Here is a 20,678-nt window from a genome sequence, read left to right on the forward strand (position 1 = left end):
AGAACAGGGAGTTCACCTGCACAGTCTTCGGGTGAGGTCAGGGTCAGTCCTTTCGTAAACAGACCCAATGACCTACCTTTTCAGCTGCCAGAGCCTTCTCGTCTGGCAGCACCTTTGGGAGGAAGGTTGGCACTTTTCAAGGAAAATTGGAGTTTAATTACCCAAGACAGATGGGTATTGGATATCATACACCAAGGTTACAGGTTTTATTTCCATACCTTGCCTCCTTTCAAAGGCATGCCAGACGTTCCTCCTCAGCAAAGAATAGAGGCTCACAAACAAATTTCTCTGCTACTTCAAATAGGGGCCATACAGCCGGTCCCTATGCCAGAAGTGGGCCTAGGATTTTATTCTCGCCTGTTCCTAGTACCAAAGAAGGGGAACACGTGGAGACCAATTTTGGATTTATCTATCCTCAACACTTATCTGGACATTCCCAAGTTCAAAATGTTGACGTTGCAACAGCTTTTACCTCTGCTGGGCAAAGATCATTGGATGGTAACTTTGGATCTCAAGGAGGCTTACCTTCATGTTCCTATCAGACTGAGTTGCAGGAAGTATCTGCGTTTTCGGGCTGGGACTTCTCATTATCAGTTCTCTGCATTGCCCTTTGGCTTATCTACTGCGCCTAGAGTGTTCACGAAAGTTCTGGCTCCAGTGATAGCTTTCTTCAGGCTAGAAGGAATACAGATCTATCCTTATTTGGACGATTGCCTGATTCTGGCTCAAGGAAGGGACGAGCTTCTTCATCATTTGGAATATGTGATAGCAGTGCTAAGATGCCTGGGGTATTCTGTGAACGAAATAAAGTCCAGTCTAGTACCCTCTCAGGACATGTGCTTTCTGGGTGTGAGACTGAATGCAGCATCCCAGATGGCCTTTTTGACCCCGGACAAACAAAAGAATCTTTCCCTTTACTTTCATCAATTGTCTCATCAGTCCAGGCTGACTGCAAGGACAGTCCTTCAAGCCTTGGGGTTCATGGCATCTTGTATTCTGGTGCTTCCCAATGCCAAACTGCATATGAGGAAGCTACAATGGTATCTCAAAATGTATGGACACAGCACTGCCAGGATCTGGACACTGTCATTCAGATAATACCTTGCATTCAAAAGGAGTTTTTGTGGTGGGCTCAGGAATGTCACCTAAACAAGGGACTCTCTGTGACCCGGCCAGAGGCAGTCAGATTCTAACGACAGATGCCTCAGACAAAGCTTGGGGAGCTCATCTAAATGGAAAGTGGATACAAGACAAGTGGCCTGCCAGACTACAACATCTACATATCAACTTGAAGGAGATGTTAGCAGTCCAGTTTGCATTAATAGCTTTCAAGGATTTACTTCTTCCAGGGCAGGTGTTGATTCTAACAGACAACACAACTGTCATGTGGTACATCAACAAGCAAGGGGAACGCATTCTTATCCTCTATGCAGGCAAGCAATGATTTTGTGGGAGACTGCTCTCAGTTTACAGCTAAATCTTCAGGCAAGGTTTCTGCCGAGCACAGAACTCCTTAGCAGATGTGTTGAGCAGACGAATTATGGATCCCCACGAGTGGAAATTGGATCCTCATGTATTTCAGAAATTGACAGTGTCATGGGGAACTCCAGACATAGATCTGTTCGCTTCTCCACTAAACCACCAGCTGCCAAAGTTTTGCACAAAAGGTTTCATCCCACAGCTTGGAAAGTGGATGCTCTTTCTTTCAATTGGAGCAATCTTCATGTGTATGCCTTTCCACCTCTGCCTCTCCTCCCAAAGGTACTTCTAAAGGTCAGACAGGACAAGCCAAAGATGATTTTAATAGCTCCAGATTGGCCTCGACAGCACTGGTACCCATTACTGAGAAGTCTGGTACGGAGCCTCCATGGCCTTTGCCTTCGATTCCACACCTGTTGTCTCAGGAGAACAGTCATTTACTCAATGTCAAGCTTCACTCTCTTCACCTAACAGCCTGGCATATTCTGTTTTGAACCATAGAGGGTCTCAACTTCCACAGCAAGTTTTGAATGTTATTTTGGAAGCTAGAAGGCCTAGTACAAGGAAAGTGTACGCAGATAAATGGAAGAGATTTTTATTTTGGAGTGCAGCAAAGGATTTTGATGTTTCTGAGCCTAATTTAAGTGTGGCTGTTCAATATCTTACTGAGTTACTGGACAAAGGTTTGTCTTTCTCTTCTATTAAGGTTCATGCTGCAGCAATTTCGGCTCACTATGACTGTGACCCACCATTGTTTTCTCATCCTTTGTTCAAGCAATTTCTTAGAGGGGCAAAGAATATAAGACCCCCGAGAGCTCCTACTCCTGCTTGGGATCTCAATTTTGTGTTGGAGAATCTTACTCTACAACCTTTGAGCCTGCAGCTACTACCGAGTTGAAATATTTATCATGGAAGACTGCTTTTTGTTGGCCATTACCTCTGCAAGAAGGGTTTCTGAATTGCAGGCCCTCACGGCGGTTGAGCCTTTCTTAATTTTCCATAAGGATAGGGTATCTTTACGTACTAATCCTTCCTTTATGCCTAAAGTGGTTTCTAGTGTGGCTTTAAACCAAACTATTCATTTGCCTACTTTTTATGCAAATCCCCAAAATAAAGGGGAAAAGATTTTGCACACTTTAGATGTACACAGGCAGTTGATATTATTTGAGCAGAACTAAAGGGTTCAGGCAGTCTCAGCAGTTATTTGTTTCTTTTGCTTTGAGTTCTCAGGGCAAGCCTGTGTCAAAACAAACTATTTCTAAGTGGATTGGGTTTTGCATTGCTTTCTGTTATTCCCATCATGGCAAGGAGATTCCAGCTGGGATTAGGCCTCATTCCACTAGGGCTACTGCCACTTGACAGCTTTTTAAGGGGTGGCAACTAAAGATATTTTGGAGGCAGCTACTTGGAGTTCAGTGCATACTTTCTCTAAGCATTATCACCTTCCACTTTACTCTAAATCTAGGGCTGGTTTTGCCACTGCTATTTAACAGGGCATTTTGGCAGCTCCTGCTTCTTTGTAGTTTTGCCATCCTCCCTTACCTCTGCTTTGGGATTCTACCCAAGTGTAAGGACTGCAGCAATGTGAGATGAAGAACATAGTACAGTTTTGTACCTACCATAAATGTAGATGTTCAAGATCCACATTGCTGCAGTCCAATTTACCCTCCTCCTTCCCTCTGTAGTTAGAGGTGGTTGTGTGGGTTGGATTGTAAATATTGTGTATATTGTATATACTGTACATATTATTAGTGCAAGGGTGGTTGGTTGGTTGTTTGCTGTCTTTTGGTTTTGACCTTTCTTTTTAGGGTCTTCTGACATCTGGGGCAAGAAAAGACTGAGGATATGACGTCGGTCATGCGCATTTGTACCCTGACGTCCTGATGTCAGTCTAATGCGCCTTGACCGACGTCAGCCTTATACTTTGATATTCGGGCCGACCGAGGACAGCGGACTACCCAAGTGTAAGGACTGCAGCAATGTGGATCTTCGAACATCTACATTTATGGTAGGTACAAAACTGTACTTTTCATACTCAGCCAGCCGTTTCTTAATTTTGACTTCTAAATTTTGCTGTTTTATCAGTTCTTTTAAATATCTATTTAAAGCTTCTTCCATTTTTCCAGCTTTTTGTTATTTGAGTTAATATCTTGCCTCAGTGTGTGTTTTATTTTAATCCGCTCTTAGCACATTTGACTTATTTTTCCTATAATTTACTGGAATATCTTGCATCAAAACAGCTTTTGGCTGAACAGCTGTAGGATTCTTCCCAGCCAGTGTTTTCTGTTCAGCTTTTCTATTTGATTTTCTTTTAGGCTCTTTAATTTTTTTCTTTGCTGGTATCCAGGCAGTGTACTTATTAGCTGGTAACTGAATTTATTAAAAGTGTTATAGTTGCTGTCTCTTATCTTTCAGTTTCTTTTTTCATACTGGTAGAGCTGAAGTTAAGCAGCTGTTAGATGTGCAACCATCTTGCAATGCCAGTCTTTCTTCTTTTGGCTTCAGTTCTAGCAGGTGTTAATGAACATAGTTTCAGTAGCTTTTATACTAATTGGGGGATTTCCCATTTTCTTATGTTTACATTCATTTTATATTTATATATGTGTATATATATATATTTTATTTATTTTATTTTACATTTGTTGACCGGGCTAGTCTAGCTGGATGTATGTCCATTTTCAGTAGAGGCCCGGGGAGAAAAGCTCCACACAAAACATGACAATGAGACATATTAATCATAAAAATTAAAAGTACAATAAGAATATAAATTTAGTAATAACATCAACATATAGGCAAGCCACACAAAAATACTAGGTCAGTTGAAAGGCATCACAATTAAAAGGCTAAAGGCTATGCAAATAAGCTTCAACAATTAGTAGGAGAGAAATAAAATAATGTAAGAAGAGACTAGAAAGGATTGCAAGAGTAGTACAAGATTGGAGAAGAGTGAGAGACGATAGTCTAGAAGAGAGAAGAAGAAAGAAGACAGAGGAGAGGGGAGAGATGAGAGAAGTGTGTCAGAGAGGAGAGGGGAGAGATGAGAGAAGTGTGTCAGTGCATAAAAGGAGTGAAAATGGCAAGAGAAAAAGTAGGTATATGCCTAGCTATTAAGCACAGTGAAAAGTTAAAGGTAGAGAAAAGGGGAATGAGGAAGGTTAGTCTGGAGTACTACATGAACAACATATATATATATATATATATATATATATATTTATATATATATATATATATATATATATATATATATATATATACATATATATAAAATATATACATATATATATATATATATATATATTGCATATATAATATATAATTTATAATATATTATATATAATTATATATATATATAATATATATTATATATATATATATATATATATATTATATATAATTATAATAATATATAATAAATATATATATATATATATATATATAATATATATTGCATATATAATATATAATATATAATAATATATATATATATATATATATATATATATATATTGCACTTTTTCCTTGTTTCTTGTCTTCCATCCCCTTCTGGTTTGATTTCTGTACCTACTTCCTTCTGAAATGCTTCTGCTAGTCCAAACAAATATATCATCTTAGACTTGTTTTCCTCATGGTTTAGAGCTTTCGCTGTGTTTGGATCTGATAATGTCAGTAAATGTATATATGCAGCAACCCAACTCCAGAACTGTATGTGTAGTCAGTTTCAAAGGGGTCCATACTGTCTTAAAACTGAGGGTTATATAATCTTGCCATGCACTATATTTAAGCTTCATTCAATAAGATTAAAGCAGTTTTATTGTTAAACTGACAGTTTTTGGGCCATTCCGTCAAGCCAAAACTGTAATCTGAAACAGAGAGCAAGATGACTTATAGCATGAACTTTATTCCTAAATGTCAACCATTTTTCAGTATTATCAGTTCTGCTGTGGCGACCACTTACCGGGAAAAGCCGAAAGACAAACAACAACTCTTGGTAAAATATACCTACAAAATAAAAGCTGGTGAAGACTGTGTACTGTGCACACATTGGTTTTTCAGAATCTAAAGGAAAAAATAGAGAGAAAGATAAATATAGGTCCCCAGTGTTGATGAGAGGATGTGTGATCTACTGTGGCTAACACGATAAAAGGGTTAAAACTCACCTACCTTTTTTCTTCCAACAGACAACAGATCCTGACGCAAAAAAAGGTGGATGAAGAATCTGCTGTGAAGATTTGTTGTGCCTGGCTTATTTCTTCTTTCTCCATTTACAGTGACCTATATTTCTACAGAAGTTCCAGTGAAAACAAAAGGTTTGGTGGACATTATTCCAGTTTAGTAGAAGGAATAATTTGCAGAATGTTCTGGATTAGTAGATTGTAGTTTCATTTATATGAAACATTCTAAGTATTCTATTTAGTTTTCCTGTAATGATAAGGCATGTCGTGATCACTTAGCCTTCACGTGTAGGGAATTTTTTTGCACCTTACAGTTAAACATTTCATTACTATGCGCTGCTTTGCTTATTGACTGAAACCTGATAAAAGTTTTGGTGATGTTACCTAGCTGTCTCTCTGAGTTTTGCTCAGTGTACGGTGTGCCCTGTTGTAATGGGCCACATATTTGTAAACTGTGTGACTTTGGCTGGTCTCTTCTGAATGTCAATAAAATGCAATCCGTGATTTAACAGAAATAAGGAGGATTTTTATCATTCAAATCAGCTCAGTCTGACCTCTGCTATATCTAAACATAGTTTTTGAAGTACTTTCATGCATTATTAGGCTGCAGTAAGCTGCAAATCATTGCCTTAACTTGATTCTAGACCTAACCACAACCCACAGTCTTTTCCGTAAGACTAGAACAATTCCAGTTTTTAAGACTCGAGTGTCTAAACTCCTAAAATGTTGATGGTGGTAGTGATACTGCTACCACAACACTTCATTATACAGTGCTGGCCATATAACGCAACATTGACAAAAATGGATTGTTGTAGAACGGTCAATGGCTGTCATGAATCTGTTAGCAGAAGTCTGCAGTCCATATTTTGCATGTCTAGAATCAGAAGGGCACTCCTCATGGCCTTCATTTAACACTGTGTAGCCAAACACTTTAGCTTGGGCAGGCCCCAAACAGCAGTCCAACCTGTGTAACGCACTGTCCTTGGATGTCCTGCACAGAGTTGGAGGTACTGCTTGTAGATCTAGTCAAGGATCTGGTGAGTAATTGCTTTTGGACCATGTATTCACTAATAGTCCACATTTTGTCTTTTCCACATATTCGCCAACTTTTTACTGAGTGACTTCTGCATTTTCATGTTTGTGTTACACTAGGAAGCTCACAATTCTAGCGTTGCAAATCTGTTCTTTTGTCAGAAACTACCACAATCTCTTGCTTTCATATTAACCTCCATAGCATGATTTTGTGTAATCAAATCAATCATGTACACCCTCAAAGAAAATTTCCTGTGCAGTCAAGAAGAGTTGGGGGGGGGGCTGTGTTGCATTGATTATCCCCAGTATAAAAGACTAGTGATCCACAGAACACTGCCATGGTCCAAGTGCAAGGCTTTTCGTAACCTTGAGACCTGGGCTAACTGAATCTGCAGCAGTTGCAAGAAATGCTCTTTACCCACCAGATCCAAGGGCCTGTATTCATGGATATTTAATGACACTGTGACCTTGAGGTTATAGATGAACAACTGGGAGTGGTGGTATCATTCCTAGAGTGCCAGCATTTTTGGCTAGCTCTAAGTCCCTTACCCACTTGATGATTATTATATCAGGCTGGGTAGGCAATAGGGAGTAGCCCTGAGTGCATGACACTCCCTGGGCTCATAGGGCTGCTAAGTCTGCTCCATCTTTCCACACCCAAGGCCTGCATCATTCTGTATGAGCACAAGAGACCCACCTAGCATGTACCCAGCTGATAGGCAGGAAGGGTTGGTATGCCTATGCTGCTAAGGCCCTTAACTGCTCCTGGAAGACTAATTGCATGAGCTGTAGTCAGGGCATTATTTCTGTATAGAACTGGTGCAGCCTTGAGTGTGTGACACTTTGACAGTGTTACATCTACTTTAGTACCTGGCATAAATGTCCATGTTACATTAAACTAGGTTTGACCAGCACTGATGATTGCTGGCTAAATTAATGCTGTTTCCCATATTGGTGAGTACTACACTTAACTCATGTTCTTGACGTACAGGCTACTTAAGCTTGGGAACTGTCTAGCCCTTGTTTTACCCCTTTCTTTTGGCTCTTGCATCATACACTCAACTCATTATCCATATCCCTACTTGACCTTTCAGTTCCTCTTTCCTCCATAAATTCAACAGCCATAGCAAAGCTGTCTACATTACTGGCCTAACAGTAGGAAATAGTTCACTAATTGCATTATCAAATAAGTAATATGTATATATGTATGCCTTAATTACTAGGTGAATTAATGGATTCTGTTATTGGTGGAGAGTATGGAAGAATGTGCTCTTCTGCTTAGTTTTTATCCATCACTTAGTGCTTGGTACACTTTCAGTACTTCCTAATAGATGATATTAAAATAAAACCGCTAATACAGACTTTTTTTTTTCCAAGTAATGTTCCTCGCAAACCTGTTTGACTTGGTGTGTCAGTTCTGTTGTAACAGATATATAAAGCCCTATGACCCAGATTAGCTAGATTCAACCAGTGATTTTGATGCCTGATGAAGTTAGTGCAGAGAAGGAGAGGAATGACAAGGGTTAGCCTGCTTGCCTCTGTTCTGAGGAGATGATGGGAGCGTGCTCATGGCACACTTTGCATTAGAATTTGTGGTAAAGATCTGGAGGTGCTTCTGTATGGAAGAGGGCAGGGACAACTGATCTTATCACATGAAGTCATGGCATAAACCACATTTGCCCTTTATACATATCTATTTATTTATCCTTTGTTGATTGGGTTAGTCCCACTAGGTTAGTAGCCTCTTTTCAGGGGGAATCCAAGGTGGTACTTATTCCACTAGGAGAGACTTGGCTAGGGCATTGGTGACTTTCCCTACTCTTTTTACTATATTTTGTGAGATCTTTTTTATCCACCTGAGCTACTACCAACTCATGCAGATGAGGCCTTTAACACCTCATCCAAATGACAGCACACTCAGGAGTGCAGCAGCCCCCATATGCTGCACTGCAGTGCCAGTAATCAACCTCTCTAGTGTGGGAATGGACCTCACAGCTTTCTGAACCTAAGGTGGGTGCACTACCCGTTGCTTTACTGACAATGCACTGCCCCTAACTTGTAGGCCAGTCTGTTGGAGGCTAACAAGCATGCACTGAGAGCTGGGCTAAAAAAGAAATCCCAAAGTCTTATTGCAGATTTCTGTGCCATTACAACATGCATGAACCTTGGCTGCTGCAAATTAATTATTCAAAGGGTTGTTGTGCAGAGAACAAATGAGTCGGTGGAGCAGCTGAGGGGTGAGTAAGCTGATTGGGTCAGAAGGAGGAGTAGTGGAAAATAATGTGACCTATGTGATGGATAATTAACACTGATGTCATTTGAATCCTACTACTGCCAACCAACATATCATGGATGACATCACTGCCACCAAATGTGCCAGGACAACTGCCAACCAGTGTTTTTTTCTGGTATGCGAATGACAGGAGCTATGGTTTTTGAATCCAGTCCACTGTCCAAAATGTCTACTGGCCAGCAGAGAGATGATTTCTGCAGTCAAACCACTGGTACCCAACAGGTCACATTAAAGAAAAGTGTACACAAATACAAATCTGATTTGGTGATCAGTTCAAATACAACCTGGCCACTAAAGTATAAAGGGAATATGAATTTCTGTCTCTGGTATGGGCTTTCAGCATCCGTAGCCAGTCTAGGACTGCAAACTAATCATTTACAAAATGAACTCTGTGGCCTAGCACCCTAGGCCTCTTTCTCACCATTGTGTGAGCCAGTGCCTCTTACCCATGGTAACTCCTTTGCAAACAAATTATTATTTTCTGACATACATAATAATCTGGAAAACCTAGTAGAATTCTCCAATGTCCATAACTTTCTTCCTGGCATGGCAATACTGCAACCATCCTAAATAGTGTTAGAGACTTAGACACATCAATTACCTGTTGCTCTTGATTTAGCTAAATATAAAAATGGCATTTCACTGGTAGTAGGCTTATGTGATTTAGCTAATTGGAGGCAGAAATCATACAGCTTTTATCAAGCTGCAGTGCAAAATACTAACCCTGTTTTCAGATAATGCACAACCATTTGATCCAGCGAATTTGTGTAATTGAAACGTAAGTTTGTGACCTCACTTACGTGAAAGTGCATTTTTCACGAAATAAAAATAAAAAAAAGAAATGAAAACATGCAGTTTGCATGTAATGTTAGTTGTATAGCAAAGTTTAGTGTTGATGTACAACTAAGCAAACTATTGCTGAGATCGTGGTACAGTGGGGATGAGGGAATATTCTCTTTTTCCCCACTGTAGTGCGATCTCTGAGTGAGAATATTAAAGTGGGGGGTGTAGGGGGGGTTGCCCCCCTGAATAATTGTGTTTAGTGTTTTTTTTTTTTTTTTTGGTTTAGGTTTTATTTTTGTTTTTACACGAAAATGCATTTTTGTAAAAATGCACTTTCATGTAAGTGAGGTTGCAGATTTACGTTTCAATGAAACGTAAATTCGCTGGATCAAAGTAGATTTAATATATATATATATATATATATATATATATATATATATGTGTGTGTGTATGTGTGTGTATATATATATATATATATATATATATATATATATATATATATATATATATATGTGTGTGTGTGTGTAAATAACAAAGACCAGACAGAAGAGCTTAAAACTGAATAAATAAAACTTAGTAAAGCAAATCACTGCTGATACACAGGTTAAAACATTGCACAGAGAAAGACTAATAACCATCAGTTATACAGACAGGAAAATTTAAAGAAGTCTACCCAAGCTAGATGGATTCAACTGACTTTAGTTTGAAGAGGACTGGACCCTTAACTGCTCACAGTTTGTAAAATGCACAGGACTGAAATTGCTGGCATCACTTGAAGTAGACCTCTTAATATATTCATCAAGACTACGACAGTTCTATTCCCAAATGTTTATACATTTTTGCTCATCACTTGCACACAAAAACCCAGGCTTTATCAGATTCCATCATTCGTTTTCCCATGCAAAACAGGTGTAATTACATTATATCCACTTTGATTCCTTTCTCACACAGAAGAAAAATGGACTAGCTGAGAGTGAGCACATATATTAACTGTTTGCTCATTAGTAACTGCTTCCTTTCACAGTTTTGCAGATCTGCATTTTTGAAGTATACCATAATTGCATTTCATGACCCTTGGCTTTCTTATCACTTAAGATGACACATAGGCAAACGAACATTAACAGGAAAGGAAACAAACCATATTAACATTAATTTCCATTTGGATACATTATACATTACATAGTTTCATACTAGGCTATCTGCCCTAGGGCATTTACAAGCCTAGCCAGAGTGTGTTTGGCTTTCGACACCCATTTTAAATGAATTTTGCTATGCCCTTTTTCAAGGTTAGTATACTGTGCATCTGTCTAACATTGACACAGAAGTGATACCTTGGGTGAATCTACGATCTCCCATCCACTCATCAAGATTCCTCTTGAAGAGAGTCGATGAGGGACTCCGTCTAACCTGGACTGGGATTTTATTCCAGAGTGAAGGGAGCCTCTGGGTTATGAATCTGTCCCTCCAGCATGTCCTATTTATTTCAGTGCTGAGGTTCAAGTCTCTCGAGCACGTAGCTCGATGGGATTTGGATTTTCTGAGGTGCAGCATGTCCATTAATTCCGGGTTGGACATGGCTTTATACGTCAGGCACATATCGCCTCTGAGCAGGTGGTATGTCACTGAGTAGAGCTGGCATTTGTTTGAGCCCTTTGATCCTCTTGGTGAGGTACTTTTGGGGTCTTTCCAATTGCTGCAGGTGTCTGGTAAGGTACATCCCAAAAGGGGCATTGTACACAATTATGGGCCTGATGAGGGATGAGTAAAGAGGCACGATGACCTCCCCTGATCTAGATGTGAATCCCTTCATGATTAGGTGGGCTATATAAAATGTTTTTCTAACCACTTTGGCCATGTGGTTGTCGAATGAGAGATTACTGTCAACTTGGGTCCCCAGGTCCTTAATTACTTCTTCCATACTTAATGGATTACCACCTACGTGGTAATTTGTGGGCACTTTGTTTTTGCCAAAGGGGATGACTATACACTGGCCCCAGTTGTCTGTTTCTATGAGGCCCTTTTGTAGGATGCTTGTGTCGGCTGGAGAGTCGATTATGGCGCCCAGTTTGCAGTCATCTGCGAACTTGGTCAGCCACAGTCCTTCCGTGTTGGCCTGTACCTCTGAGAAATATATACCGAACAAGAGAGGTCCCAGGACTGAGCCTTGTGGGACGCCACTTGTAACTGGTTTGGAGTCTGACATGGCTCCAGCAATTCTAACCATGTGGGTTCTGTCCTTGAGCCAGTTTGCAACCCATCTAGTGACATAGGGGTTTATATTTAAGCTGGTGAGCTTATCTATAATGCCCGAGTGGGGTAGTGTATTGAAGGCTTTTGCGAGGTCCAGGTAGGCTGTGTGGACCACCTTCCCCTCGTCAATGGCCTTGGTGACTGTTTCAAAGAAATCGACCAGGTTTGAGGCAGGATCTGCCCTTAACAAAGCCGAACTGGGTAGGATCCAGTGTCTGTAGGTCCCCAATATCTTTATTTATGAGGTCCATGATGATCCTTTCCATAGCTTTGCAGACCAAGCTAGTCAGGCTTATGGGGTGATAGTTTCCAGGATCCGTTGAGGCACCACCTTTGTGGAGAGGGACCACTGTTGCTGTACGCCACTCTTTGGGTACATATCCTGTAGTAAGGCTGAGATTGAACAGTAGTTTTATGTTTGGGTTTAGTTCTTCTTGGAGTTCATGTAGGACGCAGCCCGGGACACCGTCTGGTCCCATTGATGCTGTGTTTTTTGCTTTGGAGAGGGTGGCTCTTACCTGAGCATCTGAGATGTCAGGGGGGCAGCACTCTGCTGGGATAGATATTTGCCCTTTTGGTGGGGAAGGGGGGGAGAAGTTTGCGCTGAACCTGTCAGCTAGGATGTTGGCAATGTCTGTGGGTTCAGTGTATTTTTTGTCATTTTGGACTAATTCTGAGCATATCTGGGAATTCCCACCCAGGTTCCGAGCATAACTAAAGAAAGCCTTGTGATTATAGTTAGTGTCCTTAGCAATTTTTCTCTTGAAGCTAGCCTTAGACAATTTTATGAGTGCCCGTAGTTTTTTGCTAATACTGATCAGAGATGCCTTCCCTTTTTGGGATTTTGCTCTATCATGTAGTAGCTTCCTCCTTCTATTGTATAATTTGTTTATGGCTGGGGCCCACCAGACAAGGGCGCCTGCCTTTGGAGGATTGGGTCTTGGTTTTATTTGGGATTGCATGATCCATGCATTCCTGAAGGTGTTCATAGAATGCGTTTATAAAGAATTCTGTGGTCTGGGCCGTATTTTCCACAGGCCCGGGGGCTTTGAAGGATTCCACCTCGGTTTTGAGGAGTGTGAAATTTGCTTTAGAGAAGTTTTCACTGTGGTTTTCTGGGCAGGGGCTGGGGTCGGGATGTGAATATCTAGTGAGATTAGTATATGGTCTGATCTTACCAGTGAGGGATACACTTCTGGTCTGGAGCATAGAGTCCCCATGTTGGTGATGATCAGGTCCAGTATGTTTTCCCCTCTTGTGGGAGTGGTAACAAGTTGTTCCATAGCATTTGAGTTTATAAATTCTAGGAACCTTTTGGGCTAGGGTGTCTATGTTTGGGTAGTTGAAGTCACCCAATATAATGGTGTTTGGAGAGACCTTCATATTTTCCAGTGTACTTAAGAAGGCCGAGTGGGGTTCCTGGGTTTGGGAGGGTGGTCTGTAGCAGGCTATAAACTGGAAGGCAGTTTTACCCATTGTTAGTTGCACATGGATAGTCTCTGATGCTTCGTGCTGTGCCACCAACCTGGAGGTGTGGGTATCTTTGACGAATATTGATACGCCCCCTCCTTTTGTGGTTCAGTCCAAGTTTTGGGGCCGAATAACATGGTATGAGGTATAACCTGGTAGTGCTGGGGTGCTCTCGGGAGCCTTGAACCAGGTTTCTGTTACTGCACAGATATCGATGTTCTCCATGCTAAGGAGAATTTCGAGTGCGTGCATCTTGAGGTTTAGACTTCTGGCATTGAGTAGCATTACTCTTAGTTTCTTATCCCTTGTGATACCTATGGAGGTGGGTTTGTCTTTTGAGCCTTGCCTAAAAAAGGCACTATGGGGGGAGGCAAGAGCCTTTGCCAATATCCAAAAGCCCAGGGGTGACAGGTGCAAGCCGTCCCTAGCGAAGCATCGTGGCTTGTCGAGCATGTCATCCCAGGCTGACAGGCATTGGATCCCCTTTGAATGACACCAATACTTAAGCTAATTGTTGAAATTGATCATCTTGTCTTCATATTGTGGCATCATTCTTGGTGAGGGTAAGATGCTACTCAAGGTCAGCCTCATACCGACCTGGGCTACATGCTCAGAGAGCTCCTCTATGTCTGTCTTTATGTAGTCCAGGGAGGTACGTCTCAGGTCATTCACACCAGCATGGACAATGACCGAGTCATATTTGTATTTGCCTGAGAGTGACCTGAGTGCTTGTGTTATGTGGCAGGTCCTAGCGCCCGACAGGCAGCTCACCGTGACCTTCTCCTTGTTCAGCCTGGTGAGCGGGACGTCAGTGTGCCTGACGATAGTCACCTAGTACAAGTGTATCAGGTGTGTTGTTTAGTCTTAAGGGCTGTGACTGTTCAGCACACTGGCTTTATGAGCTATGTGTTGCACGTGTTTTGTTTTGGGTAGCGGTTGCTTGGGTGTCTGCTTTGGAGGTCTCTGCTGCATAGGCAGATTTTTATTTAGAACCTCCGAGTATGTTTTTGTGTTTTTATGTGTTTGGTGGTTTGCTGTAGTGGTAGGTCCATGTGAGACTGGAATTGTAGTGAGTGTGGTTTCCTTCTCCTCCTGACTGGTTACGCCAGTACTGAGTTGAGAAAGCTTAGCCTTCAGTTTGGCTAAATGGTTGCATCTCTCACGTGTTGGAATTTGTTGGGAGGAGGAGAGGGTTATCTGTGTACATGAGGCAGTTGTAACATTGCCTCATGATTCCCAGGTTCACCAGCTGGTCTGGAGAGGAGATTTACAACTGACCTTTGGACATGCTAGAATAGTATTGGGAATTCCTTTATAATTTGAAAAAAGGGCCAATGGGGAACAAGGTACTCAAGGGAGTTTGTGAGGGTGTAGTGCTTTTAATTTTTTAGTGCTGACTTATATAATTGCTTTAGTGAGCAAGTGCCAGGCTTTATAGTAGGAATAGGGTGTTTATTATGAGAACTAGGTCAGTTATAAGGGAAAAAATGAAGAGCAGACTTTGTGGAGCCGAGAATTAAACCCAGTTAAGTGGCGTTGCCCAATGCTGCGCTATGCGCAAAATCGCGCAAAGCCGCCCTAAAGCTGGTTTTATACAGGGGGACTTCAAAGAGCTAAAAATTGGCCCAAAACGGCCAATAGACTACCTGATTCTTGTGCTGGAAACACTCCTCCAGGGATAGATAGGCTGCTTTAAGCTCCCCACTGCCACTGGTGAACAAAGAAGCCTCCCTTTATCCAAAAAAGGAAATGGGCAACACAGGAACTTTCCAAAAGTCCAGAATACAGCAAAGCCTGTATTTGGACTACTCTAGGTCAGGAAAGACAGGAAACAAGGATAATTTATTTATTTTTTTCTTTTTTGCAACCGACAGCAGGAAAATGCAATAAATATGTAACACAGGCTAGCACAGTTGAGTGTGTAGCCTCAACAGGTAAATGCAACAAACAGGACAAACTTTAACTTTCAAGCGCAAAAGCGCGCTAAAGCTGGCTTTAAAGCAGGGGGTTTGAAGACACAGGAAATGGCCCAAAACGGCCAATAAGCTGCAAGTCACTGGGCTGGAAGCACTCCTCAAGGGACAGATAGGCTGCTCAGAGCTCCCCACTCTCACTGGTGAACAAAGAGGCTTCCTCCTATCCAAATAAGGATTTGGGCAACACAGGAACTATGACACAGCCCAGAGATCAGCAATACCTGAAGACTGGACTATTCTAGTTCAGTAAAGGCAGGAAACAAGGATTTTTTTTTTTTAACACAGTAAATGCTTTAATTCGGCTAGCACACTTGAATGTGTAGCCTACCAGTTTAAACTAAGCAAAAACAAACTTTAAAAGTGCAGAAAACTCAGAAATACAGGCAGGAATGCAATAAAACAACTTTGCAGAGCTTATTTAGTTAAAGAAACAGAGAAGTCTATATATACAGGAAAGCAGCTAAAACACACAAACACTTCAGATGCTGTGCAACCTAGAGCACTTGAGTTGTAGCAATATTAAGGAAATTACAGGTATAATAAATGCTCTGAAATATACTCTATATTTCCAAAATGTTTGAGAAGTACAGTCGGAACATAAGGAGGTTCAGGCAAAAGTTTTTTTTTTTTTTTCCCTTTTTTTGAAAGGGAAAAAGGAGAAACAGAAGGCCTTATCAAATGTTCTCTCTGTATTAGGTAGAATGAGCTAATAACACTAGACTGGGAGGAGTGTCACAGATCAGATTTACAGTAGGGGCGGGCAACTGCAAAGCCACCAAGTATAAGAGCAAGACACCAATTGGGAGGGTGGGTGGCGACACAATAGCCTACAGACAGTAAGCACTTAAGCCACAAATTAAAGTTTTTAAACAGATAAAGATTTGTAAAGATACAGAATGCTTTTAACTGCAGACAAATCAGTTACTTGTGCAGATTAGTTAATAGCAATAAAATACACAGGAAGACTAAAAAGCAGACAAAAGTGCTATATATTAATTGTTAGAAACAATAATCTGTATAAATTAGTCGAAAAAAAAACAGGATACTTATATATCTCAGCTAACTGTTGCGGTCAACAACTCTCACCCACTCTGCTCAATGTGTATAGACAGAAACCCTATCAAAGTTGGGGCTTAAATACCAGAAGAACAACTTTTTTTTTTTTTTTTTTTTTTACAAGAACACAAAAGAACCAGCTCCCACTCAGCAGACAATTAGCACAAACAAGCCAAGGTAAAGAAATACTTCAGCTAAAAACAATAGCCTACAGACAGTAAGCACTTAAGCCACAAATGAAAGTTTTTAAACAGATAAAGATTTGTAAAGATACAGAATACTTTTAACTGCAGACAAATCAGTTACTTTTGCAGATTAGTTAATAGCAATAAAATACGCTCGAAGACTAAAAAGCATACAATAAAAGTGCTATATATTAATTGTTAGAAACAATAATCTGTATAAATATCAGATCTTTTCTTTCCTTGTAACTATCATTAGTCCAACAATACACAAATTGCTTAATTCCTGCATTCCTTTAAATCTCACGCTTTCTCTTCCTGAATATTGTTCTGCCTGTATCATTGCCACAATTTCCATTTATTTCTATATAATTTGCTCCTTCCCTTTTCCAGTTCTTTTATGTATTTTATAATATTCAGTATTTCAAATGCAGATGGTTTGGACTTTGATTTCCATTTTCTAGTAATTCCTTTATTGGCGGCCAACAGAATTAAACTTAAGACCTTGCTATGTCTAGGCAATTCAGATCCTGTCTCTCAGCTCAGACGAATCATTACCTTAGATGTCCTTCCATATCACTGTTGCGGTATTCATAACCTGTGGGATCAACTACCAAGGATGGTAAACCAAAGTCTTTACCTATTACCGACGTCTTATGTTAGATTTATGCTCCCTGCATCAAGGTAGAGCATAACAGTGATGTACAGATGCTCCAACCTCAGAACTTCTGTCCCCACCATGAATGCCATAGTAATACCTCTGTTTGTAAGCACTTTGGTGAGCTGTTTTATATTGAGCCTCTTGCAGGTAAGTACCCCATTGGGGTTCTTTTTTCTTTCCTTTATATTGTATTTTGAGAGTTCATGTGATCTTTTTGAAAGAGAAATGTCAGTATGGGAGAAAGATTCCACATAAGGCTCATCTCAACAAGTGCATGTTTTGTGTAGGTGCTTCTTACAACCACACTTTGTTCTTGATTTGTAAGGCTTTTGCTCTGAAAACACTTCACAGCTGTCTGTCTTCACTTTCCATTTATCTTGATGACCAATGCCTCAAGTTACTGAACTAGGGTGCCATGGCTGAATCTGCCACTCTGAGGTATAACCACTACTTAAAAAAAAAAAAAAAAAAAAAAGCCAAGAATTCTAGGTCTTTTGCTGCTGCTGTCCAGCCAACTCTGGATGTCTGTTGAGGTGGATAATACGGGATGGGAAATAGAGAATTTACCCCGGGGATCACGTCTGCAGCACTGCTTGACAGGGGGACAGGAAAATAATTTTCTTGGGTGATGAAAGCCAGGGAATCTCTTTGGCTAGGAGGCTTATATAGACCCCAGGGTCAATAGCCTAGTACTTGCCTATGAACCTATAACTCTATAGAACATCCGGTGCTGCTTTTGGTTCCCTGCGCCGCAAACATATTGGAGGCTGGCATGAAACTGGCTTCTTGCGCATTGTCAGAGGCTTTGCAGACATTCTCAGTGGATGTTAAGGGGAACCACAGCTGATTATATCTGAGTGGTCAAGGGGGATTCCCAATATCTTAGGGAGAAGGTTCCTGGTACCCTGATTGAGTCTAGGCTGGGTTCAGAGAGCAGACAAGGTTGGTTAAAGCCTACATCCCTCTTAGGAAGAGATGGAGAACAAGCGCATTTCCTCTCTTCCAGGGATCCTAAAGAGTGGCAGGATTTTACTCAGGGCTTGTTTAATGCTCTGATGGCTTTGAGACCATTAGAGGGGGTTTCTGGTCCTACTCCTCCTGGGTGATGTACACCTAAGGGATCTAGGGACTCTGCTCCTGACTCTTCCGCTGAGAAATCTGATTCAGATGATGATTCCTTAGTTTACTCCTCCCATTTGACATCACCTTTGGATTATGACTGTGAGGAGGAATCCTCAAGTCCTGACTCTCCGGGAGGAATTGCCCTTTGGGAATACTGTGGTTCTCATGGAGCATTTTAAGTGAGACTGCTCCCAGGTCTCTGACATCCAGAAAAGCTATTATGAGGAGTTGCAGATAGACTTCCTAAGTCTTCTGCTCTTCCCCTATCTTGGCTCTGCTTGATATTTTTTTTGCTGATTCCTTGGCTGCTGACTCCCAGTCTACTGCTCGTAAGAAGCTTGACTTTTTTTATTAAGTCCTTGAGGCTTTCAATTCCTTTACAGGTGTCCTCCTCCTGACCCAGCTGTGGTCTCTGTCTCTTCTAATAAGTCTTCCAGGCTTTTACATTCTTCCAAGCTTCTTTCCTCTGACAAGGGCAGTTGAGCTATAGAGAGGCTGAGGAAGAAAGTGTATACTTCTGCCACTTTGGCATTCCATGCCATAAAATATCACTCACACATGACCAGATAAATTTTATCCCCTTTGTATCAAATTGGCGGGGGGGGGGGGTTCAGTCCAACCTGCTTGTTTCTGAGGCCAGGTCTGCTGCTCTTTTCTTGGTAGGCTCCATTTCTTAGGTGGCTCATCACTCCATCACATGTAGCTACTGTGCTGCCGATGCATTGTCTAGAGCTTCTGCTTCAGGTTCTCTCTTGAGACTCCATTCTTGGCATAGTTTTCAGGTTTTACCTGATGCTATTACGGCTAAGCTTCTTGATGGTCCTTTGGATAATCAAAATGTCTTTGATACTGCAGTTGATGATTTATTTAAGACCTTACAAGACCAATGCAAAGGCCATGAAGGATCTTAAACAGATTATGTAAGTTTTGGAGAAACATTATCCTGCTAAAATTGCTTTTGTTCATAGATAGCCTCATCAGCCTTCTAAAGGGAAGAAGGCTCCTAGGCATATTTTTTCTGACAAACCCAGTCAGATGCGTTGACCCCAAAAGCCTACTTTTCAGGACAATTCTGCCTCCATTTGACATTTTGCCTTCCTTTCCCCTTGGCCAGAATCTCTTCTCACTCAGACTTCATCTATCTCTCCCTGTTTGGCAATATATTACTACAGAGTCTTTATTTCTGTCAGTTATCCCTCAAGGCTGTTTTATTGTCTTGGCCATTCTCCAACCCCTTCTGGGCCAAATTCATCATTTTTTGTGGGTATTGCAGGATTTTACTGGCTCATGGTGGCATTCAGACTATTCCAGCCCTCCTAAGGGGTACAGGGTTTTATTCCAGGATGTTTCTGGTTCCCAGGAAAGATGGCTCCTGGAGGTCTGTTTTAGGCCTTTCCTTTCTATATAGTTTCTCAAGGTAGCCTCCTTCAGGATGCTATACCTCCTGACACTGTTTCCTAAGGCCTTTTTGATTTCTCTATATCTGAAGGATGGCTCTCTTCATATTCCTTTTCACTGTCTATTCAGGAATTTTTTACATTTCTTTGTTTCTTCCTCTCATTTTCAACTCTCTGCTTTGCCATTTTGTCTTTCCACAGCACCAAGGATATTCATCAACTGCCTGGCTCCAGTCATGGCTTTTTGCAGTCTTTAAAGCATACCAATATTTCCCTGTCTAGGCTCCTGCCTGACCTACACTTTACCAGACTCCTCCTGCACACTCTGGGTTTCAACTTCAATCTCCATAAGTCTGTCTTGAACCCCTCTCAGAATTTTATTTTCTTGGTTGCAGGTTTTAGTGTTCCAGTGCTGGCTTCTCTGCTTTCTCCCTAGGTACTGTTTCTAACAACCTACTTTTCCAGTCTTTACTTCGTCTCTGGCTCATTCCTGCCAGGGAATTTTTAAGTGCTCTGGAGTTCATGGCTTTGACCATTCACATGCCGTCTTTTGCTAAACCTCATATGAGGAAGTTCCAGTGGTACCTGCAGTTGGTGGGGTTCCCTTGTTTCAAACTCGAGCTTCATTGGCAGATTCAGCTCATAGACCTCAGCCCAGGAACCCTTTTCCTACTCTGTCTCATAAACTGTTTACTGATGCTTTAGATCAGGGGTGGGGGTGCTTCTGGCAGTCTGAGGGTTCAGCATCCCTGATCTCCTCATCAGTAGCTATGCCATGTCAACATAAAAGAGATGGGGGTGCTTA

At 41.2% G+C, this 20,678-nt stretch overlaps 1 protein-coding gene across 3 annotated transcripts in view; it reads left to right on the forward strand.

The window, feature by feature from the left end:
- Positions 1-20,678, forward strand: part of LOC122807733 (long-chain-fatty-acid--CoA ligase ACSBG2-like) — a 1,512,114-nt gene that overhangs the window by 186,064 nt on the left and 1,305,372 nt on the right. For all 3 annotated transcript variants that reach the window (XM_044078719.1, XM_044078754.1, XM_044078736.1), the window contains one exon: positions 5,658-5,786. The gene's annotated coding sequence lies outside the window, so the exon portion shown is untranslated. The remainder of the gene's footprint in view (positions 1-5,657; positions 5,787-20,678) is intronic.

The sequence above is a fragment of the Protopterus annectens genome, chromosome 1.part1 (genome assembly GCF_019279795.1).
Source record: "Protopterus annectens isolate FY-2018-M chromosome 1.part1, PAN1.0, whole genome shotgun sequence".
Lineage (NCBI taxonomy): Eukaryota > Metazoa > Chordata > Ceratodontiformes > Protopteridae > Protopterus > Protopterus annectens.